We start from the raw sequence: 27,522 nt of genomic DNA on the forward strand, positions 1-27,522 counted from the left end.
ACCTTTTACAATTTTATTAGCTAACTATTTTGTGTGACAATTTTTAAAATTAAAATAGACAAAACCTCTATACTTACATTTAATTATGTATACTAAAATAAATTGAAATGTACATTGTACCTTACCTTAAGCACTACTGTGCACAAGCCTTTCGTTTTACTATATATACATAGATGATGACGTTTTTGATGGCATTCAAAAGAAAGTGAGAGGGTAATGTACTTGAAATAAATGTTAAAATAAAATCAAATAGAAAAAAAAAGAAAGGAAAACAAAAATTAAATTTTATTAGAAGTTTCATTTTTTCAAGCTTAATTGTACAAACAGAAAAATGTAGACCCAAAGTAAATGAAAATTTTACTTTCAATTGAATTGCAATTGAAATTAATTTTACTTTTTTGGATAGCAATTATTTTGTCGTTTTTTCAAAAGATTTTTTATATGGACATCATCATGTTTTTCATTTTGCTATTATAGTTTTGTGATTTAAAATGTTTATAATTTGCAAAAAAAAGCGGAAATTGTTTAAATTTTTTATAAAATATTTTAAAATTAATAAAAATAATAATATGAATTAGTATGTTAGTAGTCTTATGTATAGGAAATAAAATACTTATATTAGGTTGAATTCATTACAGAAATTTTAACCAATTGCATTAATACAGCTTTGATTATAAGATTTTCAACTTAAGTTAAATAAAATGAAAAGAAAATTTTCTTTAATTTAAAACAACGTCATTAAAAGCTCTGAATTCACTAACAATCTGGAATTTTCTCCTAATTCCTTTTGAAAATCAAGAGAGCAACATTTTCGATAATTTACTGTTAAGTATGTAACAAATATAAAGTAGTTTAAGAGTTATGACATTGAGAGAGAATTCGATTGGGTAAGATAAAAAATTTGATTTGTATGTTTAATATAGAAAATTTTTTACTAAGTATACTTTGTTCAGAATCTATTATTGAGTCATTGTAGTACAAAAATTCTCTTTAATATTAAAACAAGTTAAAACAGTCAGTTTCAGTCGATGAGACAATATAAAAATTTGTTTTTTTTTTTCGAAATATTTAGAATTAGCTTTAATAGTTGTACGGCAGCTACTCAAACCTGTCTAATCATTTAATAAGAACTTAAAGCAATTTATCTGACCTATAATTGGGCACACGACTGTCAAGTTTCGTGAATCTAACTTTATTATTTTTCCGAATATTCAAAATTAACTTTTTGAGTTGTATGGCAGTCATGCGAACAAGTGCAGCCATTCTGTTAAAATTTTCTGTGTAATATAATGGAAAATGTAATTGGACATATGTTTATAAAATTGAGTACCTACCCGAACCCGTTACAATAGCAGCCGCCTTTAACAGAAAAGAAAAAGGTTGTGAGAGTTGTGAGTGCGGTGGTGTTTTCTGTATTCCTTTTTGAGTTATCGTACGATATGGGACGTTGGAACGAACAGACGAGCATCTCTAAATCAACGCAGAATTTTGCACCGAGCAAGAATATATATAACTTCATTTCCATACCGCGGACGACTCCTTCAAATTTTGAAAAATAATTCAATGAACTAATTTGAAAAAATCATGAAATATTACAGTAGAAGTCTAAAGTTTTCTTCGAATGAGTAATAATTTGTTGTTCCATTTCTATTTCTCATCCTACTTACATGTTATGTTATACAAAATGCATCACTATTCCATCAAAATGTTATTCTTGATTATTATTTATGTATTTACTATTTAAATTCCGCCAACTAACAAAATTACCGACCTTTACGTTAATGGCCAATTAATAAAATTGGGTCAAACCAATGGTTTGTATTGTAGCACTTTTCCCTTCAACAAGTGAAAATTCTGCTTTTAAAAACACTCTATGTATACCTATCACACTATAAAAATTATTTTCATTCATACACAAAACTATTTCTAGGATTGCATATATTTAGGATGACGCATATATGCAGTGTTTGAAATAAAGCAAAAATTAAATTAAAATGGGGTTAACATAATGCTCGATTTTAAGGGTTAATTGTGTGAGTTAAGAAAAATAATTATATTTTTTAATTTCATGGAATTTACCGTTAGCTTTTTGCGTTTATAAAAATTTGGAAAAGCTTGCGGTTTCGGAAATATAAGGAGTCAAAAACTCAAATTTTACGAATTTCAAGAGGTGATAACTTGAGAGCGGGTGGAGATGGAAAAAAATTTTCTTCCAACGAAATTAACTATTTGTTAATGTCTAAAAGCTCCTAAAATTTCAAGCTTCTACAGTCTGGGGTCTAGAAGAAAAACGACATCAAAAATTTGGAAAAAAAGGACTTTAGATAACGGTAAATTTGAACGGCCATTTTGTTTTTCTAAAGTTTCACTATAGCATACCGCGCAAGGGGAAGCAAGCCACTGCCTTTCTGCGTTTGCAAAATTTCAAAAATGCTTATGGTTTCATTGCAACAAATATTTAAAAAAGGCCATTTCTAGGGTTTTGGGCGGGTATAACTTTTAGAGGGGGGGAGATAGGTAAAAATTTTGTTCTACGGAAATAAGTTTCTAGTGAAGATCTATGTACGTATTAAATTTCAGCTTTCTATCTTCAAAGGTGTAGAAGTTTTGTAAACAAAAAAAGTGTCCACGGACGGACGGACGGACGGACGGACGGACAGAGTGAAACTAATAAGCACTTTTTTCAAAAAAATTTTTGGAAAAGTGCTAAAAATCTAAAAGCAAAAAAAAAATAACAAAAAAACAAAGAACATCGAAAAATAAATAAATGCGTTGTTTTCCAATTTAATGAATGAAAATTTCACAAAAAAATCTGAATACACTTTTCTAGCTTATTGCACCAAAACCAAAAAAAAAATAAAGTGAGCAAAAAAACCACGCTTTTATATTTTTTACCCTATATAATTAAATTTCAAAATTTTATGAAATATCGAAAAAAAAAAAAAAATTTTGTAGCTTAAATAAAATTTTTGCTTTGAGAATCATTAAAACCCCATAATAAATGTAAATCAATTCTAAGATTGTGTCCATGTGTATATATCTCAATGTGTCCTCTTATATGTACATATGTACATGTAAGAATAAAAAAACAAAAATTTTACACACTTTTCAACTGAAAAACACTTCTGTTTTCAAATTTTCAAGAAAAAAAAAACCAAGTAAAATTGATTGACTCAACAATTTTTCTAGTGCCCTACATATGTTGAATTCAGTTAATTCACAATCAATTATACATACAAATAGTACAATATATACTGTGTACCTGAATTTGCTGTATAACTTTATATGCATACGACAGTATAACAAAGCTATAAATAGGTGCATAAAAGTAAAAATACTCACTTTGTTTTTTGTGTGTTACTGCCATAAAAAGGTATGTCAAGCACGTGTTATAGCTTAAAAAAATAATTTACTTTTTTTTATATTTTTTTCGGTTAAAAGAGAAGCAAAAGAACAATAATAGCAGAAAAAAAACCAAAAAAAAAACAAAATTTTGTGTAAAGCTAATTTTTCTCATTAATAATATTAGATTGATGACGGGGGGTCTTGTAAAAGAATAACAAAGAAAAAACAAAAAATTGATTAATATTTATAACTGTTATTATATTCTAATTGAGAATATAACGTTGAAAATATTAATTTAACGGTAATTTATACCCACTTATATGTAAAAATAAATCAAGAAAGGCGAAATTTTTTTATTCTTAAATTTTCTAATGTAACTTTTTTTTTAAACGAATGAGTCATACAAATTGTTATACGTTTGCATGTAAGGATGTTGTAAGATTGAGATTTGAAGCAAAAACCTACAAAGTCAATTTTTATTATAGCTCTTTATATAAATTCCGAATTCTCTCAAATTTATTTTATAAATTCTGCGACAATTTAAGTAATTAATGAAGCTCATTTAATTATGAACGCAAGTCTATAAAATAAAATTATTTTTGTAAAATTGTATTCTACGATGTTGTGCTTCATTTATTTGAAACACGTTGTTGTCGTCATAGGATGCTCTTTCCCTATAAATTCACATAATTATTGTGTTTGTGTACGGTTTTTCTCATGAATCTAGGATCTGTTAATGAAAAATCAAATAAGATTTTGAATGTTTAATATTAACAATTAACGTTAACAAAATTGCAAATCGCAAGATCTCGATTAAATTTAATTTTTATCAATAAAGATTGTAATGCATTCCAAAAAACATTTCTATGAATTTTCCAATGACCTCTCGTTTTTAGAGCATTGAAATTTTGCTTAAATATTTTGTTAAATGAAAAAATCAAGAAATAAGCAAAAATTAAAAAAAAAAAACAATAAGCTAGGTAATTTAAAAAACAAAAAAAAAAGATAAACTGTTTAAAAATTTTACTCAGATATTCTTTCAAAAAAAAAAGCAAAAAGAAGAAAACTAATTTTATGATTTTTGTTTTTTTTTTCAAAAAAAAAAAAATTCGCGTGCGGCAAATTCAACTTTATAATGTGTGAAATTTAAAAAATTCATATACACTCGTAATACACTCGTCTTCTTTGTTAACCATATGGTATATCGTTTTAAACATATTCCTAATTTTACAATTAGAAAGAAAAAGTCTGCTTACTTATAAAGAAAATTTTTTAAATGAATTTGATATTTGATAACGAGTACGAGTAAAATCGGGTTAAACATTGTATATAGTTCTGAATTTAAGAAAATTCTAATATTTCCACATTTAAATGAGTCGGAAAAAGAATGAAATATTACTTATTGTTCTTTATAAAATACTGAGAGCTTACGATATCCACAACGTCTTAGATAGCCCGTACTTAAAGCCAATAAATAATAATTGTTAGCCTTAAAATTTAATTAGTTGAATTCTCTTGTTTTTTATGACTCTTTCACTTCAATACAGGCATTTTTATTTGAGCTAAATGAATTAAAAAATATTAATTTTGCTGTCTTTTGGTGCTGAAAGAATAATTTAATTGAATTTTTAACTTACAATCACATAAAGGAAATTTCATTGAATCTTGCACTCCATCAACACAGAAGTTTAAAAAAATAAAATAATACCAATTAAGAATATCAAATTTTATTAATATGCAGCCAAAATCACTTTACTCCTCTAAGAAGTTAATTCTCTATTAAATGAAGAAAAGAATAATCTTAAAAATTCTCCTTGAAGTTTTTTACTAATTAACAATTATTAACATTTTTGACTTAAGGATTGAATTAAATTTCTTATAGGGTTATCGAAATTTCGAGAAATTTTAATTACCAGCAAAAATTCTTTGGTCTGGCAAACAATTCCAGCAAAAATCCTTTGACCGTGTTTAAAATTTTTAAAAGAATATTTTATAATTAATTTTGAGGAGAAATAAATTTTGTTTCCCAAAGTTTTTCATATATAAAAAGCAACATAAGAAATTTCAAAATGGAAAATAATTTTTTTTTCAAATTTCTACATATTGGGCTATGAAAATTTCATTAAAATTAAAAATCATTATGCTATACATAAGTGATGCAATGATTCCTATAATTTTAACATATTATAAACCATATTCAATTATTTTGTTTTTTCAATTTAATTCAAAATTATAATTATTAAATACAATATAAGTAGGTATATCATAATATTAATAAATATTTAACTTGCTCTATACCTTAGTTCCTTATTTGATTATTTAAAATAAAAAAAAATATAATTACGTCATTTTGCACAAAAATACGTATAAATTTTTTTCAAATATGGAAATTTATACATGTTCGTAAGTAACTCATAAATATATGCGCAAATACAACATTTGTTCATACGTATATACGTACATGTACATATGTATCTCATATTATTTAATTTTTTAAAGAGTGCCCGACAGTTTTACCAAATCAACATAAAATTACATTTTGTTTGTTTCTTTATTGCTTGTTTTTACGTTTTGAGTAGCACCGTACTGTGCTGCGTACAATGTACAGCATTGTATTCAATATACAATTTTTACCATTTTTCATTTTTATTATTTTAGAAGGCTAAAAATGCGTTGCACTTCCATCTATTTGTGTAGAAATAAGTGAAACAAATAAAAAACCAAAATAATAATGATTGTACAAACAATAAGTATAGGTAATTTTTATGAGAAAATAAAAACTTAAAGCACAATATTTTAAAAAAAAAAAAATCAAAAAACCAAAAAGCGTAAAACAAATTTTTGCTTTTTGGAAACCGCAACTAAATAATGCAAAAATTAAACTCAGACGCCGGTTATTTTAAAAATCAACCAACAAAAATATACAAGAAATCAAAATTTCAGTAAAAAATTAAGCTTTTTAGTAGCAGCAGCAGTAACACAGTCACAGGAAAATCACTTTGCGGTAAAAAAAAATTCCGCAGATGAGCTTCTTCAATTCTTCATATTGAATTTTTGTATATACTCTGATATACAATCAGTTTGTTGTGATTGTGTTCGATTGCGATGATTGTATATTATGATATTTTTTGCCATATTATTATAAAATTTGCATAATTTTTTTTGTTTTTGCAATTATTACGAGATTTACGCGATATTGAATTTAAACGTCACTTGATTTTTGGTTTTTTTCCCCGTTTTTTCTTATGATTTTATAATTTTAATTATTTTATACAAATATATTTAATATTTATTATATAAATATTATGACAAAAAGTTGATTATGAAGGTAACTATGAAAAAACAAAATGTGACAAACATAAGAATTATTTTGCTAGAAATTTTTTTTCTTAGGCGACCGGTGATTCTTATTTCGATATGACTAAATAATTTTTCTTTTGCAAAAAGTTGAAAAATTTTTTAAAAAAATTAAATTACTAACTAAAATAATCGTGCTAACCCATTCATTACACATAAATAATTTGTTTAGTATTAAAGAAGACACCTGCCGTATCTGATCAAAATTATTTTAGACAGTTTATTTAAATCACACGCTTTTGATGATGATAAAATCGGATAACGAAATTTTTAGTTTTTATTTCTTTGATATAATATGGATTTTTACTAGTTTGGGGATTATAATAATTATGAAGGATCAATAGATGGTGAATTTAAGAATTAATTCTTTTATTTTTTTCTAAAATTTTGATAATAAAATTGCCATTACAGTACATTCTCGTTTTGTTAAATGAAGAATTATAGTATGCAATAATTATTTTCGTTTTAAGTCCGAATGTTGGATTTTCAGCAGCGGGAATTTATGTAACATAAAAGTATGTCATTTTTGTTAAACAAGTACCAGGTTCAGATGATATATAAAGCCTTCTTCAGGAAATTTTTGGGAATTAGTTTTGATACTTTGCTATCGTAACTGTCTCTCACACTTACACGATATTTGATTTCAGGAAATTTGATTTTCCTTGTCGATTCATTTGCTCCACAATGCTCGACAAGAATTTATCTCCGAAAGAGGACTACTTGAATTTATCTCATAAAATCATAAGTTCAAATGTATTTTACCGTTTTTATAAAGGGATAGCAATACTAATCGGACAAAAAATGTGTCTTAGTATTTTATTTGAAGGATTTTTTAACCTGATTCTTGACGCTAATTTTCTCTCTCGGTTAAAAAAAACAAAAATAATCATTTTGTCTATGAGATTTCTATTATTAGGTACATAGGTGTATGTTTATTTTAAGTTTATAAAAGAAAAACTTTCAAATCATTCAACAACAAAAATGTCTTAACCCAACTTGGTAATTCGACATTATTTGGTGTACAAAAGCACGGTCGCCTAAATTAACAGCTTAAAATTTACTGAATATTTTATTAACTTCTTCCAAGAGAAGCTCCTTTTACTAGTCAGCGGAATTTGCAACTTAACATTTACATCACTTTGCAATGCCATTTAATTAACAAATAAAAATTTTAATTTTTTAATTTAATTTTTTAAAATTTTATTAATATTATCGCACCCATATAAAATTTCATGAAATTTTTGAAATTTTGAATAATAATTTTATAAATTTTTAATCAAAATTAATAAATTTTTAGATGAAAATTATTTTCGTCTACCTTAAATGAAGCGAAACGAAAATCAAGTGTGTGAATAATAATTTTTTTTTTAATCAAATTAATTTTTTACAGGTTATAATGATGACTATAATTAGAATTTTACAAATTTTACAACCATGTCAATATAGTAGAAAAAAAAAATTGTCAAATTTAAATATTAATTAAAAATATTTGTTATAAATCACTATTTTATAGTTTCTTTTAAAACCAGTTCTATTATTTTTTTATACGAGCATTCATTATTTCAATGTTCATTCATAATTTTAGTATTTAAAAGCATGAAAGTCATCGAATGATATGCCACCTACAACTTTTTTTTCTTGAAATCATTAAAAAACAAGACGAAGAGTTATAAAAATGTTGACATAATATTCTAAAAAGCTACTAGGTACTATCAATTTGTAAACATTAATATTTATTCTCCCGATTGGTATAGTGAAATTTTATTGATCGGGTTGAATGTGAAAATCATAATTTTTAACCTTATACGTTTGTGTAGTTGTTTTATCTTTTCTAGTGAAGAGCATTGCCGAAATTTGGGTTACAATGAAAAATTTGAAAATTTGAACTTAAATTATGTGTAAATCTTAATGAAGATTTACAACTGATTCAAATTTTGCAACTTTTTTTCCTGACATTGAAATTTTTTTCATTACTTCTGGTTATTTGTTTCATAAATTTCTTGGTTATTTTTTTCATAAATCTCCATCCCTTTTATACTAATGTTGTCGCATACACTTGTGATTTTTGTGATATTATTAACACGCCACCCAAGTTGCTTAATTGAGACAACATATGCCACTCGAAATTTGTGTGAATTACCATACTGATTTCAAAGAATAAAGTGCCCTAATGTCTCGTGCCCTATTGTTTATTGACTTACACAATAACAATGCATATTGTAGTTAGAGAAAATTAATTAAATTAAAGAAATGGTCAATTCAAACAGATTATTTTGTTGGAATTGACCATTTTTAATAATTGCCGTTTGTAAATTTCAGCAATTTACATAATAGTCGTAGAAACGAAATGTTATTAACTAAACGGGAAATTTTAATTGATAACATGGTTCACTGTTAACTTGTTTTTCTTTTTTTCTTTCTCTCGTTTCAGTCAAAACAAATAAACTATGAAAATTTCATAATTTTAATTGAACCATGAACAAAACTTAAGAACATTTTTATAATTAAATCATCATTAGTTTGTAATTCGCTATTTTTTTTTTTTTTTGTTTGGGTTTTTAGCTTCCAAATTCAAAGAACCAAAAATATACGTAGTTAAGAATTTAATTTAATAATTTAAATACATAACCGGTTTTAATTTTAAATTATTCACAAAGTCCATTTAAGAAATTTAAATAATAAAAAATTAAAATACCTAAACACTATGATAAAGAAATTTGACCATACAATAATAAAGACTTGACTAAAAGAAAACAACAACACTAAATAAATCAAGTGGGAGTTCTAAAAATTCCGATATTTTAAAAATTATAAAAAAAAATTTAAAAATATGCATAAATTTTTGTTTTTAATATTTTAATTTTATAATATTGAAAACTACGTAATATTTGTGTGTACTAGTCATAATATTAGTCTTGTATACTTGCTAGTATTAGGGTATTGTTTTCAATTTCGAATTCTTTTGAAAATAATCAAACAACACAAGTGGGTATCCATATAAATTATTTCCCAATCGGAAAAAATCTAACACACTCTAACGTCATTAAAAAATATTAAGAATATTTTTGTTAAGTTTAATGACTATTTAATATTATTTTTTTTAATGTTTAAATATTTTAATATGGTTTTGTCGTAAAAAAATCAAACGATATAATCAAAGAAATTATAATTAGTCATGGTTAATTTGTGTAATTAAAATGATTAAATAAAAAATTTCCTGGTTATTTTTTTTTCATAAATGTCAAATAATAATAAAAGTTGTTTTGAGAAGAGAGAGTTTGACATCAACATAGTATGACAGTGAGAATTCACATTTAATTTTTTGAGTATTTTATAACAAATTTAAACGTAACTTCGTACATGCAAGGCAAATGTCATCCAATACAAATGCAGTCCGATATTTCCATTAATTTATTTACTGTTACTAAATTAATTTCATATGATCAATTGCTGATAAAATATCAAGTATACACAATCAATATTCTCAAATATACAGTCAAGAAAATTTCATTATTCATACGACCTTTTTTAATTGAATGTTGTTCCAAAAGCCGATGTTCCGTAAAGACAAAATGAAGACTAAAATAATTGAAGAAAATTGTATGATTTGGTTAAATTTCGAGTTCTAAAGCACTTTGTCCATGTTCATTCACATACTTACAGAAGAAATATTAAAAGATATCGCAACAGTATACAATGTAAGTTTGATTAGTGACAATACATTTATTACTCCCAAAATTTGGTATATTTACCTGCACGTTAGTTCTTTTAATTAATTATGTACTATTCGCTATCAAAGGTTTCGCTCACGATTTCTATTCTATTCCACAGTGGCTATTTTAGATATTGTGTGACACTATAATATTATATTGTTGTGTATATTATGCAATTTATTAACAATATTGTAATATAAAATTTAAGAGAATTTGATAACATTGCAAGTTACAAGCATTTATCATATTCAGACACTCTCGGAGTGTTAGGGCAAATGTTTTCTTTCATCTATTCCTAATAACTTTTTCATAATTCGCTTAGTTTGTATAAACAACTGCATACAATTTTGGACTTTAAACAAAGCTTAGTCATCAATGAAAACTGATTCATCAAACTTTGTTATTTCAAAATAACTTTGTTCCTAAATTTTTTCATAAAGATTATAAAAAATTTTCTTATTATTTAAAATTTGTATTTGTTTTTTTTTTTTTCACATTTTTTTTTACTATCGTCGTAACCTATAGTAACCTATATTTTTTTTACTACCATATAAGTTGGGTAAAAGAATGAAATTTTATTTGATTTTTTTAACTCAAATTTTTTGTTGTTTTTGTTTTTTGTTTAATCGTTAATTAAAGGTTACCGATATGGTAAAAATGTATACAGGTGTAATAATAATGTCAATCAATATCGATTAATTTAGAAAATAATGCAAGTAAATAATATTATTTATTTACTTGCTTAGATAATACTAGAGTTAGTTAATGTAGTTTTAAAAAAAAAATTTATAATTAATGAGAAATGTAATTAATTTTTATTTTTTTTTGTATTTAATTGAAATTATTATGGATTTTCTTATATATACATGCAGTAGTTACTTTTAACTACTGTACAATAACTACTGTTAGCTGTTGTGTTGTATTTTTTTTTTACTATGAATTATATATTTATGTCATATCGTATTGTGTATACCATAAGTGTGTTGAGAGAGTTCAATACAAAACTTATGCTGTAGTATTGAAAATTTATTATTTTCTGAATTTTATTGCCGAAAATTATTGTTCAAATTATTTTAGATTCTATTATTTTAGAAATGTAGAATACCTATAAACCGGGCCTTTATAGATAAAATGATTGGGTATTAAATTCCCGTACAGTGTATATACTTAATGAATAATATGGTTGTTATTCCGTCACTATTTCATAGACTCATAAATTGCTATTTTTCATCCTGGAAACGGATTAAAACAGGATTTATAGGATATGCACAGTTTCTTAACTTTATGATTAATAAAAGAGAGTAGTTTTAGTACTTAAAATTTATAAAAATCTCGTTTTCAACTAATAAACTGAATTATTTTTTTGCATATTTCGAATATTAAAAAAATATATAAAATAATTAAATTTCTTTTTTTTTTTTGCTTTTTTTTTAATATTTCATATTGCACATTTTAATTAACATATCTTTACTTATTAAGTATAAAAATCATATAGAAATTTATTATACTTATATTATTTATTTATTATACTTTTTCATTTTATCTAATTTAAAACAAATATTTATTGCACTGTTAAAAATTTATATATAATTTTACAAAAATTTGTTAGAATATTGAGGTATAAATTTGGGGTTTCTTTTATTAAAATTAATAAATTTCCGATTTTTTCAAGAAATTTTTATGAATTTTCTAATAAAACCGAAAATTTTAAATAAATAATGAAGTAATTAATAATGAAAATTTTTTAAATTGTTATATTAGAAAATTCTTCTTTACATATACTTCTTACAAAGTATAACAATTAATATTCCAAAATTTGTTACTTTAGTACCATATATGTAAATAGTACTAATATATTACAAGCTAATTATAAATTTTAAATTAAATGAATCTTACTAGAATTTTGAAAAATAATTTATTATAATTACTTACTTATTAACACAATATGTGTTTCTTTTTTTCATTTAACTGTTATACTCTTCATATCAAACCATTATATTTTAAAAATTATTAATTATAATAGGTTTTAAACTTTATGGATCTTCTACCTTATATGAATATAAGAAAATTCTATATTAATTTTGAACTTAAATTTTTAACAGTGTATACCACTTTAATCATATTATTATACTTTTCCAACTAAATGTTATGACTATAAGATATTGCTATACTAAATTAATACATATATAGTTACTGATTTACATACAATGCCCAAACATCCACATTCTTACATATAAATTTAATATAATATATATATGTACATATAGTATTTATTTACTAAATATTTCATATATTTTATTCAACAAGTTAATTTTTTAAAATTGTAATTAATGCACGAATAATTTTCTTGACTTTTTAATTTTTCTCTTATTTTTTTTGCAAATTTTTATGTTAAACAGAAAACTACATTATGTACTCGCAAAAGACTATATAAAACAAGGTCAAATAAAATGAAATAAAAAAAAATCTTAAAATATTTTTTATTACTTATGGTTTGATTTTTCTTCTTGGGCGATTTTAGCATTGAAAATTGGCGAATTTTTCTTATTTTGATTTTTTTTTTCTTATTTAAAATTGAATTTAATTTTATTTTTATATAATTAATTTTGATTGATATATTAAGAGAATTATAACGGAGAATTATTTAATTAATTATGGAAAAGAAAATTATTTTGTAATTGTTATTCAAAAAATTACAAATTAATATTTTAAGAATTTTATATTTAATTATATTGATTTTAAGTTCCTTAAGAATTGCAGACATGTATGTACTCTAAATTAAATGAAAGTTACTTGTCTTTTATTAACCTATTAAAGACCAACTTTTTCTAAAAATTCAAAATTATATATATTCAAAAATCTTATTATGACACCCATGTGGTATATGAATATTCAATTAAATATTGATTTTTTGCTGATTTTACGATACCCGTTTAAGATTCACAGCCCTCGACGGATAAATTAATTTTAATAAACCAGCAGGATTCAGAGGTGCAGATTCTTTTGCGACAATTGATTCACTTATTCCTAATGATTCCTAATAATCGACGGATTATTTTAGGCAAGAATTTAAGTCATTTCGTTTACAATTGGCAACATCATTTCTCTTTAATGTACTTAGTTTGTAATCAGCAGCTATCTATATGATAAAAGTGTTACAAATGTGGTATATCATTTCACCAATTAGGAATTATTGAACCAGCATTTTTATTACAACCAAATTATACTTACTCCCCTTTTAATTTGATTTTTTCTGGAAATATGTTAAAAAATTTTTAACACAATTACTTTTAATATATTTAATAAGTGATTTTACATTAATTTGAATGACGTGCCTGAAATAATTCAACAAATTAATCTAAATCATAACAAATACTAAATAAAATTAGTACGAGTATAAGAAGAAAATATTTATGAAATTGGCAGGTGAAATTAACATGTTAATAAAAAATCTTACATACACACATATTATGTACAAATTAACAATGATTTCATTATTGCTTTGCTTAATATAAAATTAATTTTACTTTATTTCAATTATATTAAACATTTTAATTAATGTTTGTAGGTGTAGGTGTACATATTATGTACATGTTTTTTTTTACCGTGTTCATTGAATTTGAATAAAAAGCTTAAATTATAGTATGCATTTTAGCATTTTTTAAATACAACCATGTATGAAATAATCCATTGGGATAAGACATAAATATAAATTATATTTCAGCTTCAATTATTAATTTTAACGGAGATGAGTATATATATATATGTATATATGAAAGTGTGATTGAACATAATCTATAAAATGTTCATATTTTTAAGGAAATCATAGCATTTTTAAAAAAAATTAGTAACTTTAAAAAATTTTTACTCCATAATATCGAAATTAATAAAGTTCTGTTAACCACACAATACCGGTTAAAATTGTAGTAAATTCGATTTGGAAATAAAATTTTAAACGAGTAATTTCTTCTTGAACTCTTTTTACTTGTAACCACAGAAATAATACCTACTACGCCATCTGCACTTAAAACTAGAGTTTTAGAACGCTAAAATTATTTATTAGCTTCTCTGTGTTATAAAAATTTCTCTATTTTTTCTCAAAATATACTTAAATTCAAACAATTTCTTGTATAATAGTAGATTTTTTAGAATGTATTATAGAATTTATTCAAAATGCCGGATACTTTGGAAAAAATTAGTGTTTCCGTTCTCTAGAATGTAAATTAAATTATACATTGCCATTCTTTAACAAATTCTACAAGATTATAATTAAAAGTTTATAATAATAACATTGTTTATATTTAATTTATATAAAATTAAAAATTCTAATAATTTTTAAAATTCATTCAAAATATTTCATATTAATATTAAATAAATTCACTATAATAGTGTATTTTTAAGTAAAACGCAATATGAAAATAAAAGAAATATTTAGATCCGGCTGGATTTTTAAATATCCTTGACCAATAAGTATATTGTATATGTACATGTTTTTCTTTAAAATACTAAAGGCATAATTTAAAAAAAAAATCATTAATTTAATGTTACATATATCTGCACGGTAATTATATTGGTATAACATTATAATAATAGGGGTTTTGGTGCTAAATTTGTAAGGAAATCCTGATATACTTATAATATATAGTGACATAACTTTAAAAGTTACCTATAATAAAATATTGATAACAATTGGTTATTTAATATTGCATATATATACATACATGAAATAATAAACAATTGGTTCGTGTTCTATAATTTAATTTTATAAATTTTATGTTTTAAATTTATGTTAATTAAAGTGTTTTTTATACATGTTATCTAACAAGATTAATTTATTATGTTAAAAAATAACAATATTATTTTAATTTAATTTAAAATATTATAATTGAAAATTTAAAAAATTGTACAGTAGGTTATCGAAATTTTTAGTATGAAAATGAAAAAATGTATAAGAGTTTCAACTCTACGGCGGCTTTATGAATTAACACTGAAGCGTCTTTGCTAGAAATACGATCTGATTTGGTACTAAAACTTTTCAATTTAGTAAAATTTACTTATTTTATGAATGAAAAAGTGAAGGCAAAATTGGGTATTATAATATTTCTTACCTATTTTTGGGCGGGCCGACGAAACCACCGTTAACATCCTTTGAGACTGCCAGCAACTGTCTGTTCGGTGTCGCAATTATTTTCCTAAGCTTTCGGCAACTACTGTCTAAGTCCCTTAGGGATGGCCCGGGAGAGGCCCTCTTGCCCCACTCCATTCCCTTAAAAATACTACTATAATCTACAACATATCTAAATACACATTGAAATAAAAAAAATATTTATTTGCATTACCACTTTATATATTTACATGATATGTAATAAAGTACAATATGTGAATTCGAATCAATATACTTACACCACTAAAACTAGTACATACATACATGGCACTTTTCAAAAATGCTATTAATTAAGTAACTTTTTGTATAATTATAGGTTTCATTACAGCTTGGTGTTTGTAAAATATCGCCACTTTTATATTTTTATATATGAATTTTTTCTAATAATGAATAGAATATGAATGTGTGTATAATATGCCGGCATAATTAGGTTTCCAATTGAACATTAAATGCATGCATTTCTTTCTTCTACTATATTTATTATGTGTAGTTGACATATAAATGAAATTTTGATGAATTTTCCCTTTATTAATTGAAAATGTAAAAGAAAAAAATGGCAATACTAATAAAGAGAGTAAAAATTATAATTTTAAAATAGAGTAATAAAGAAAAAGAGAAAAAACATGAAGTAAAATATGAATAAGAAAAAAGCTCGAGCAGGTTTAATAAATTTCAACAAAAATTTTGTGTGTGATGCTTTCGTTAGTTGAACATGGAAAATACTTGACAACTATACACTCACGACGACGAAATTGCGGACTTCCAATTTTCGCAAAGTACCTGAACTCATCACGAGGTTAAATATTGCAAGGATGCTTTGTGGTGCTTCTTACTCAGAGGGTATAGGCAGAATTTATAAAATTTACTTTGAATTTACTTACAAAGGAGTTCGGTTTATGTAAAATTATGATTTTATAACTAATTTTCTTGCCTATCCTAATACTATTAAGAAAAAGACATATTCCCATTTATTTCGAGATAATGAAAGGCAATCTATTATATGAAGAATATTTATACGTTCTCCGGTTTCTTATGTATATGCAAAGCTCTATTTTAATTTTAATCATTTACCAACATAGAACTAAGTGTGGAATCATCATTTTCTTAAATTCATTTTTAAAACTAACACGATTCAGAGGTGCACATTCTTTTGCGGCAATTAATTCACATATTCCTAATGATCTAATTCTATATATAAAAGATTCCAAATAGAGTATCCAAAATTTGTAAGCACCATTTATTTTGGATTTTGTATATGAGTATAACTACTTTTGCTTTGTTTCAATTTAATGTTATGAGAACAAATTTTCAAATTAAATACAAAATTTTGTTTTCAAAATAATTTACTTTGTTCTATTATTTTTAAAAACGAAAACCCCGTAATTATTTTTTTGACAAAAAAATATTAAATGCACACTTGAATAATATTTTTCGAATAATATAAATTTTAATTGACATAATCAACTATAAAATGCATTTTTTTTTTTAATTAAAATAAAAATTTTCTTTGAAATCATAATAATTTCAAATAATATTTTCTTTTTTTTTTTGCAATTTTAAACTCCCTGTGGGTAATACCTTCAATTCGCTATACATAATACAAGTTTTAGCGTTTAAGCGTTCATAATAAAAAAAATCTCATTATTTTTTTTACTTTATGTTTAACCAAGTTCAAAGGTAAGAAGTAGAAAAATAAAATAGAAAACCCTAAAAGAAATTTCCATTTCGAATAGTTTTCGTTTTTTTTTTAAAAATAAACTTAAAACGTACCTATGGGGTGCTTCAACAGTATTTCTTTTATATTCAAACATATTCAAAAAATTTGAGGGGACATTCTATGAAAATTTTCAGTTTAATATAAGAAGACATTTCTGTACAGAATTTTAATTGTTCTCTGAAATTTTAAATAAAATTTCTATACATAAGTTGACAAAAGTTTACAAGAATAAAGGTGTTAATTTTTGAATCAAATGCGTTTGCTCTAAAACTTACTAATATTATTAGTATCTAATGAAGAACTAGCGAATAAGAAATTCCAACTCAACTAAAATCTGAAATATTATTCAATTACAACACAAGGTATTTCACATTCTTCTTTAAATAAAATTACGGAGCATCCTGCAAAGACAGCGGAGCATACAGCATACGATTTATCAACATATTATTTAAATGCTTATACATATTACATTTTTATACCCTGCACTTCGTGAAGGGTATATTAACTTTGGTATGGAGTTTGTAACTACTTGAAGGAGTCATCTGCGGTATGGACATATATATATATTCTTGCTCAGCGTAAAATTCTGCGTCGATTTAGACATGTCCGTCCGTCCGTCCGTCCGTCCGTCCGTCCGTCCGTCCGTCCGTCCGTCCGTCCGATCGCACGATAACTCAAAAACCAATAATGCAATCGACACCAAACTTTCACAAGTTTTTTCTTTTGTGCCAAGGACGAACCCTATTGTTATTGGACTAAGTCGGACAACGGGTTCGGGTAGCTGCCATACAACTCCAAGAGTTTATTTTAAATATTTCAAAAACTAATAAAGCTATAAATATAAAATTTTGTATACATGTGTCCAATTATATTCTACACATGCTCTAAAAATTATAATGGGATAGCTGCACCGGTTCGGGTGGCTGCCATACAACTCCAACAGCAAATTTTTTATATTCGCAAAATAATAAAGTCAGATTCATGAAACTTGGCAGTCATGTGTCCAATTATAGGTCAAATATATTTCCGAAGTTTTGGAGGAATTGCTTGACAGGTTCGGGTACCTGCCATACAACTCCATAAGCTAATTTTAAATATTTGGAAAAAGAATAAAGTCAGATTCATGAAACTTAGCAGTTGTGTGTCCGATTATAGATCAGATATATTTGTGAAGTTTTAGTGGAATTGCTTGACAGGTTCGGGTACTTGCCATACAACCCCAAAAGCTTATTTTAAATATTTGGAAAAATAATAAAGTCAAATTCATGAGACTTGGCAGTCGTGTGTCCAATTATGGGTCAGACATATTTCTAAAGTTTTGGTGCGATTGCTTGACAGGTTCGAGTAGCTCCCATACAAGTCTAAAAGCTTATTCTTAATATTTGGAAAAATAATAAAGTCAGATTCATGAAACTTGGCAGTCATGTGTCCAATTATGGGTCAGACATATTTCCGAAGTTTTGGAGGAATTGCTTGACAGGTTCGGGTACCTGCCACACAACTCCATAAGCTAATTTTAAATATTTGGAAAAAGAATAAAGTCAGATTCATGAAACTTGGCAGTTGTGTGTCCGATTATAGATCAGATATATTTGTGAAGTTTTAGTTTAATTGCTTGACAGGTTCGGGTACTTGCCATACAACCCCAAAAGCTTATTTTAAATATTTGGAAAAATAATAAAGTCAAATTCATGAGACTTGGCAGTCGTGTGTCCAATTATGGGTCAGACATATTTCTAAAGTTTTGGTGCGATTGCTTGACAGGTTCGAGTGGCTCCCATACAAGTCTAAAAGCTTATTCTTAATATTTGGAAAAATAATAAAGTCAGATTCATGAAACTTGGCAGTCATGTGTCCAATTATGGGTCAGACATATTTCTGAAGTTGTGGTGGAATTGCTGAACAGGTTCGAGTAGATCCCATACAAGTCTAAAAGCTTATTCTTAATATTTGGAAAAATAATAAAGTCAGATTCATGAAACTTGGCAGTTGTATGTCCGATTATAGATCAGATATATTTGTGAAGTTTTGATGGAATTGCTTGACAGGTTTAGGTACTTACCATACAACTCCAAAAGCTAATTTTAAATATTTTGAAAAATTATAAGGTCAGATTGATGAAACTTAGCAGGCGGATGTCCAATTTTAGGTCAGACATGTCCGTGAAGTTTCTATAGAATGATCTCACAGGTTCGAGTAATTGCTACTCAATAACGAAAGGTGCAGGGTATAATTCAATCGGTTTATACCGACTGAAACGTTTTTACTTGTTACACATCATGTTAAATGTATATTTGCCCGTATACATCATACGTATATTCGAGTATATAGAACCGGATGGAATGCATTGTTTTTCTTAAAATGCACTATTTATCTTCTCACTTAACATTTTTATTTAAACAGAGATTTTTACAACCCCAAAAAGTACACATTTAATACATTGTTATTTATTTCTTTTTTTTTTTGTCTTGTATATTTTCTACTCATGTCTCCTTTCTTCTCATTATTTTTATTATTTTTCCTTGATTTTTTGTTTTCTGTTGAATAAACACTATTTTCCTTTTTATTATTCTTAATACTTATAAGAAAAGATGTTAGTATGTATGTATAGCACATGTATGTATATACATAGTTATATTGCATGTTACATTTTTATTATTACTTAGATAAATTGCTTCATGAGTGTAAATACTTTTCAACATTAAACATTTTTCAATATTATTTTTTTACATGAATATTGTTAACGGTAATAATAAGCAACAAGCTATATAAAATGTAACAGTGGTGTCGAACAAATCCCATAAAAAATATTTTCGCGTAAAATGTTGCCAAGATGAGATCATGTGGCTCGAACAGCATCCCATCAAATGTGAAATGTTGCCAAGACGATATCGGCCCGCACTAGAAATAAGTCATTAGATCTCCTATATGACCTAGATTCTAATTCTATGCGAACTAACTACACAAATTTTGTGTTTTAGCCGAAATAATTAGCTTAGTGGTATATATGTATATGTAGATCAGGTAAACAAGAAAGTTTAATTTCTGTAAAATAGTAAATTTTTATTATTTTTGTAATTTTTAAAATTTTGCAATATTCAACACCATTTTCAACAAAAATCTAATTAAAAACTGAAAGTCAAGTACAACAAGGGCAAAATTTTACCTAAGAATTTGAATTTGGCGTAATATTGAGAGTCAAACTAAAAAGGTTGTCGACCTCTTAAAAGCTAAATATTTTTTTTTTTGCAAAAATGCAAAATTCCCTTTTTTGTTAAGAAAAAGAATTTTAAGAAAATCTTTTACTTTAAATATACCTTTATGTACGGTGCACTGTTTTGTATATTAATATTTTTAAAACCCTAATTTAAAAATCTTAGCATACTAAACTCGTGATTCCATTTATAATATAATATCAGTAATAATAAAGAGAATTGGCCGTACAATTCTGAAATTGAAAAAAATAAATTGTGATAAGAAACTTCATGTCTTAACTGAAAAGATTAAATAGACCTCAAGAAATAAAGAAATTTTATTTATTAGAAATTACAAACTTTAACTCCATAATTTTCAGTAATACTCAAAATCCGGGAATAAGATAATTCTTAAAGAAATTGCATCCCAACCATAATTAAAATTAAAACTTAGACTTGAATAATTCGGGACAAAATCACCATTGTAACGTTTGATTTTTTATACCCCTATGTTCGATTATCTTATAATACACATGCATTAATTTTTGTTTTATATTTTATAAAAGAATTTTTATTTTGAAAAGATATACTTACTGTTAAACTAAATTCAAGTTTATTTTCTTAAATTTTTTTTGAGAAATTCAGAATTTAAGATTTTATTTTAAGAAAATTTTTAAAATAATTAAAATTAAGTACAGTAGTTATTCGCTCTAAGAAATAAAACTAAAATATTTTCTCATATAAAACTTAATTCTTTTAAAAGACATATTTACTTAGTGTTATACAATTCTTACACAGTAAAAATTTATTATACGAATAATATTCAAAAATGGTGTGAAAACTCAAATTTACTTTAATTGATTTAAGTTTGCAAAATCATCTGATAATTTTAAAGAACCAAATTTGAAAAAAAAATCAATTTGAATTAACATACATCCGTAAAGTATGCAATTTTCGGTAAAAATTCAGCCAAACAAAATTTATTGTTTACAACAATCTACCACATTTTAATTTTGAATAAATGCCAAATTCTGACACGCACTACCAAGACAATAACAATTTTCAATCTAAAATTTCCAGAAAAAATTTCATTAGTTTGCTAGAAATCCTTAAGAATATTGGTAAATCACGGCGACAGCTCTAAAATCTATTTTACCAAGTAAAGCAAAATCAATTTAAAGGTTTATATCTAACTTAACACTCAAGTACATTTAGAATAGAATAAAATTATTTAAAAAAAAATGTTATAATTGATCTTCGATAAAAATAAAAAAAAAAATTTCATTTCCGCTCCTTACCATTTATAAAAATACTTCCGATAGCAAAAATCAAAAAAAAAAATCGCTAAACACTTGCTTTTATAACAATAAAAATTCCTTACACGTTTCGTACACATCCCATACCTAGAAATATTTAAATTAATTTCTCTCTTTTTTAAATTATTCAATGTCAATCTTCCGATTTTTGTATTCTCCCCTATATACATATATATTTTCTATTTTTGGTGGTATAGAAATAAAATGACCTGATTGATTCACGATATCACAATTATACTCAAGTGAAATACATAATTTTTTTTTTTTTTTTTGTAAAATGAAAGCAATAGTGATAAAAAATCATTGTGTGAAACCTCAATTTTTAACACTTTATTACTTAAATTTAGAAAACGAATATTTAAATTTATTAAGAGTAAAATACTAATTATGAGACCTAACCCAATTTTTTTTTTATAATTTGTAATTGTATTCTTCAGTTCTCTACTTAAGGTATTTCTTCATATACGTATCACATACGTATATGGCCACGCCAACATACGTAAACCTTTTATAAGTTGCATTCTTCAGTTACATTTTTAGGCTAATATCGGATGTAACTAATTATAATTTCGACAGCATTCTTTGAATAATTTGTTAAAATCTAAAATTTAAAATTTTGTATCGGAATCTTTAATATTCAGACACTTATCTCTGATTATATTGCTTAGATTATGAAGTTATATCAAGTACTTAAAAATTTATGATTTACTCTAGCTCATACAATATTTGTGCTTATTTGTGCTTATTTGAAATCAAAACTCTTTAATAATTCATAACACATTTTAATAATCGCATGTGTACCTAGCATAATTCCGAATACTGTCGAGTGCCATACTTCTAATATATTCGAACAGAATGACAACGGAACAATTATTTTATTTGTTATACTTAATGCAAAAAATTTAAAAGAAAAAACTTTTTCCAAACAATATTTCTAGTTCATTTAAGTTGTTCAAATACGAAAGAAAAAAAAAATATTAAAATTACTTTAAATAAAAACAGAATAGAGAATATTAAAATTTACATAAAATCTTATCGTCTTATAGTTAAATACAAAAAAAAACAAGAAAAAAATGTGAAAACTCAGAGGCAGACTCATTCAATATTCACTTGAAATCATCCTTTCTCAGTCAAATACACAATAATTATTCAATTCATTCATAAAACTCTTGCTATTTACAGTGTACATGCTATAGAGATTTGTACTTATTTTTATATGCAGCAAACGCGATATAATATAGGTATAGTCAAAACCTATGTATATAAGTAACTAGACCTACCTACACTTTTGCCTTATAAATCTACTTAGTTATCTATTTTGTTACCATCTGCAACAAAATGCAAATTTAATATGCTTTTCTTTTCTATATTTTATTTTTCTTTCTCAATTTATTTTTCACTGTGCTATTATTGCTGTTGCTGTTGTCGTAGTCGTCGTCATCATCATCTTCATCGTTATACACTTAAAATATATTATTGGTTTTTAAACCAATTACACCTAGCAACATTATTGTCGCAGTCACTACTATGCTATTTTTATTATCTATAAAGCAGTTTTAGTTAGGTAAGTAAGTTACTGATGTATGCTTGATATTAAATTGACGAACAAGGTGTATCAATAAAATTAAAATTTTCATGTATATGTACAAGATACTTTAATCACTCAATAAAAACTATCACAAGCAAGTATATGGACTCTGCATTGTGATAAAGCATTTAATAAGACAGCAGTTTCAAAACGGCAGAATCAGAATAAAGCAAAACTTTGTATAGCCGAGTATAACTGTTTTTAATATTTATATTAATAATTGTATAACAGTATTCGATGTGTCCTCACAAGAAGAAAACATATGAGTATCCGATTAAGACGGACCTTTAATATAAAATTAGAAATACTAATTATTCGCAGAAAAACAGAAGCGTTCAGTTCATATTCGATCGTACAACTTAAAATACGAGTTAAAATAGCCGCGCCATTAGATTTTTTTTTAGAAACACCAGGTAACTCTATAAATGTAGCGAAGAGCAATAAATATAGGTACATACATACGTGTATAAAAATATAAAGTAATTGTAGGAATATGCTGCATTATCACTTCGTGAGATTGAGAAATATAGAGGTTAGTTAAACAATGTGATCAGAATATTAAAATGAAATATTATAAAGAAAAGCCAAAGTACATATACACACCAAAATAAGAAAAAAAAATCAAAATTCAAAATCTAATCGTAAAAAGAAGATTTGTGTGATTTGTGATCCGAATGAATTGTAATTTTTTTTTTTGTACAATTTAAAGATTTTTATGGTATAAAAAAGTTTTTATGTTTTTGACCAAATTTTTTTTTTCCATTAAACTGGTGCGGTTAAATACAGTGAAATCTTTGAATTTAAAAAAAAAATGCAATTTTTTCACAATTGAACGATTGATTTTCATCGAAATAAATTGTTTAATAGTGAAATTAGGTTTGCAGTGAGAGTGTTAACTAGTTGATAATTTAATTAAAAGTGATACTATACGTTTTACATAGGCACGTGTGGTACCTGTGACGTTCTTTACGATTTAAGGTACTATTTCTTTTCGTTAGTTATTATGAAAGTTTGAAAAAATACGAAATTATTTTCATAAACACATACTTTTTCCGCTTTTCACTGCTCTTGGGACTGTAGGGCGGAAAACCACACCCTGAAGTCTTGTGCCAGTTTTGTGTGCAATTTAAGTTTTCATTAAGCGAATTACTAACCTGTATCTACATAATATCGTGAAAACAATTGTCTTCGCAAGTTATCTTTTCGCTTTAATAAAAATCTTCGGAGAGAGAGTGAAGCTTCTTCCATTGATAGGCCACTATGCTATGAAGATTGATTCAATACGCAACGATTTTTTTTCAGTATGATCCTAAATTGCATTCTTTTATATATTCTGCAAGGTCGTGAAAATAGTATAACACACACAATAAAATTGTTATATTACCGATTTTACTGTAAAAATTTGCGAAATATAAATGAAATAAATCTAAAATTTTCTCACTATTTTGAAATGGAAAATAATTTTTTTTATATTTGCTAAATTTTTTTATTTAAACATAAGTATACGTATAACATTTATTTGTTCATTGTATGTGCATACGTTATACATGTGATATTTAATAAAATATTGTAAAAAAAATTTCAAATATTTATTTTTCCAACAAGTTTTTCAAGAAGTCAAAGATGATTTAAGATCCATGTATAATAAGTCCACTTTACAAAAAAAATGTATAACACAAAATAAATGATATTAATGTAAATAAAATATATGTATATAAATATGCAAAATCAATTTGTATAACAGTTACAATTACCTATATACAAATATACTTTAAATAGGTAATATGAAATATTTACATTTGATTTATTACAAAATTGTAATAAAATACAATTTTCCAAATGATTGTGTGGTTTTGAAAGTAAAAGATTTTTTCCATTTGATTCCATAATATTTTGAAAACTGTACGAATTTTATATATGTATACTTAAGTTTGTTGATTTTATATTATTATTATTGTGAATACATTTAATCAATCAAAAAAAGTAGAAAAAAAAAATATTTGCGGTGAATTGACAAATACTAAGGTGAATTTAAAAAGTTTTTAATGTGCTTTATTGAATTTGGTTTTGTTATACATTCCTACATAATATATAACTGAAGTGACATATATATTATACTCACTTAATAAATAATTATGCTTAGATCAAAAATTAGAAACAAGTTTATATTAAATCAACTTATTGAATATAGTTCATTCTGTTTATATAGAAAATTAAGTTCAATAGAAAAAATTCAATAGAATTAAACAAAAGACTATTAGAAAGTAAAATGAAATTTACAATACTATATGAATAGAAGAATAATATGATATTATTTAGAACAATACTGAGATTAGTGATTAATTTATTTAAATTATAAGAAAAACCGATATTCAACTCGTTTATGGCTTTAATATATTATTAAAACAATAAATATTTTAGTGAAATTAAATAAGTTTGTTAAAGCAGTCATGTGATAGCAGTCTTTTAAATAATTTAAAGAAATTTAGAAAATATTTAAAATAAATTTAGTAACACGTAAAAAACCGATTTGAAATAATATTGTCTATAGGAAAATTGTCGGAAATACTTATGTGAGAAAAATGTAAGCATGAGAGAGAACGAAAATTGACAGAATATTCTATAAAATTTCGATATCATTAAATTAACATCACAATCGTTATTAATATTAATTTTTCTTAATTGTTATGCAACAACTATTACAAATTCTATTCACTTACCATCTCTTATTGTTCATTCTGAGGCACGAGCCAGTGTCGAACACATCAAGGTTGAGCAGTTAAACAGACATCTTAAATTACATATCTGGATGAAATGGCTTGCCAACACAAGTTGTAAATACATTTGAGGCCTGCTAAGAGGCTACATCACTATTCGTGACAGGGCTGCATCACTATTTGTACTATTGTGAGCTTTGCTTAATTTTTGAAGAGGAGGGGACAATAACCCATCTCTTTTCCTCATGTCTAGCTTTGGCAGGAAACGGGTGGAGATGCATTAGGTGATTTACCTTTTTATGTAGTACGGACCTTAGTAACCTGTATTATTACCGGTTTCTGAAGAGCTTGGGTTGGTTTTTGTGAAAGGGGATTTAATAGATGCAGCGGCAACACAACGAACCATTCTGGACTATATGTACCTTGCGGTGGCAGTGTCGATCTAACCTCACCTAACCTATATATTAGTTTAAAGATTATATAATTTTCATATGAAGATTAATACATTAAAAAGCTAAGTATACATTTATGGAAAACAAATCAACATTATATGATTGCATCTATTAGTGTTCTATACAATGTACTCACGTATTGATTAACCATTATATTATAATTTTTTTTATAAAATAATTACCATACACTTAATATCGATATTTAAAAATTTTTTATTACTCTTGGGATTCACGCCAAAATATACCTGTACATCGTATAAATACCAAATTTGTAAATAAAATGTTGCCTAAAATTTCAAATTGCATACTTTATTTTGTTTTCAATTTGTCATATTAAAGCAGATTACAATTCACTGTAAGTTTTTTAACTATTCAGAAATACGATACGAGTAATATAAAAACATTCACGAATACTTAATATTTATTTAAAAATTTTTATTTTTAAAATAATATCTAAAGAATTAAAATTAAACTCTATAATTACAAATTTTATGGCATTTAATTGAATGTAATCCAAAAAAAAAAAACTGAGAATAAAAAAAACTGAACAGAAAGCTCAAAAAGTATCAAGAAAATTCTATAGAAACTATTAAGGAAAACTGGGTCGTTAATACCCGCCATCTATATTTAGTCAATGTTATATAATTTTTATTTAACTTTTAATTTCATTTTATGAGAATCTCAATGAAAGTGTAATTATACGCATTTTACCTTGTCTATATAATAAAATATATATACCTATAATATTACTTGTCATATGTGTGTGTATGTATGTACAATTATGATGTCAAAATTCCTGAACATCATTTTTAATGAATAAATTAATTTTTTTTTTATTAAAAAAATATTCCAACAATTTTTGATTTGCCTTGAAAAATTTCACTTATTTCTGTTTTGAATTTCTTCTTCAATAGGACAAGATACGTGCAAATATTTAAAACGAAAATTGGAACGAGAAT

At 25.1% G+C, this 27,522-nt stretch overlaps 1 protein-coding gene across 7 annotated transcripts in view; it reads left to right on the top strand.

The window, feature by feature from the left end:
- The window catches only part of LOC129618628 (uncharacterized protein DDB_G0283357), a 155,436-nt gene that overhangs the window by 45,502 nt on the left and 82,412 nt on the right, over positions 1-27,522 (top strand). The window lies entirely within an intron of this gene.

Source organism: Condylostylus longicornis, unplaced genomic scaffold (assembly GCF_029603195.1).
Source record: "Condylostylus longicornis isolate FDR11 unplaced genomic scaffold, ASM2960319v2 ptg000009l, whole genome shotgun sequence".
In the NCBI taxonomy this organism is placed as follows: Eukaryota; Metazoa; Arthropoda; class Insecta; order Diptera; family Dolichopodidae; genus Condylostylus; species Condylostylus longicornis.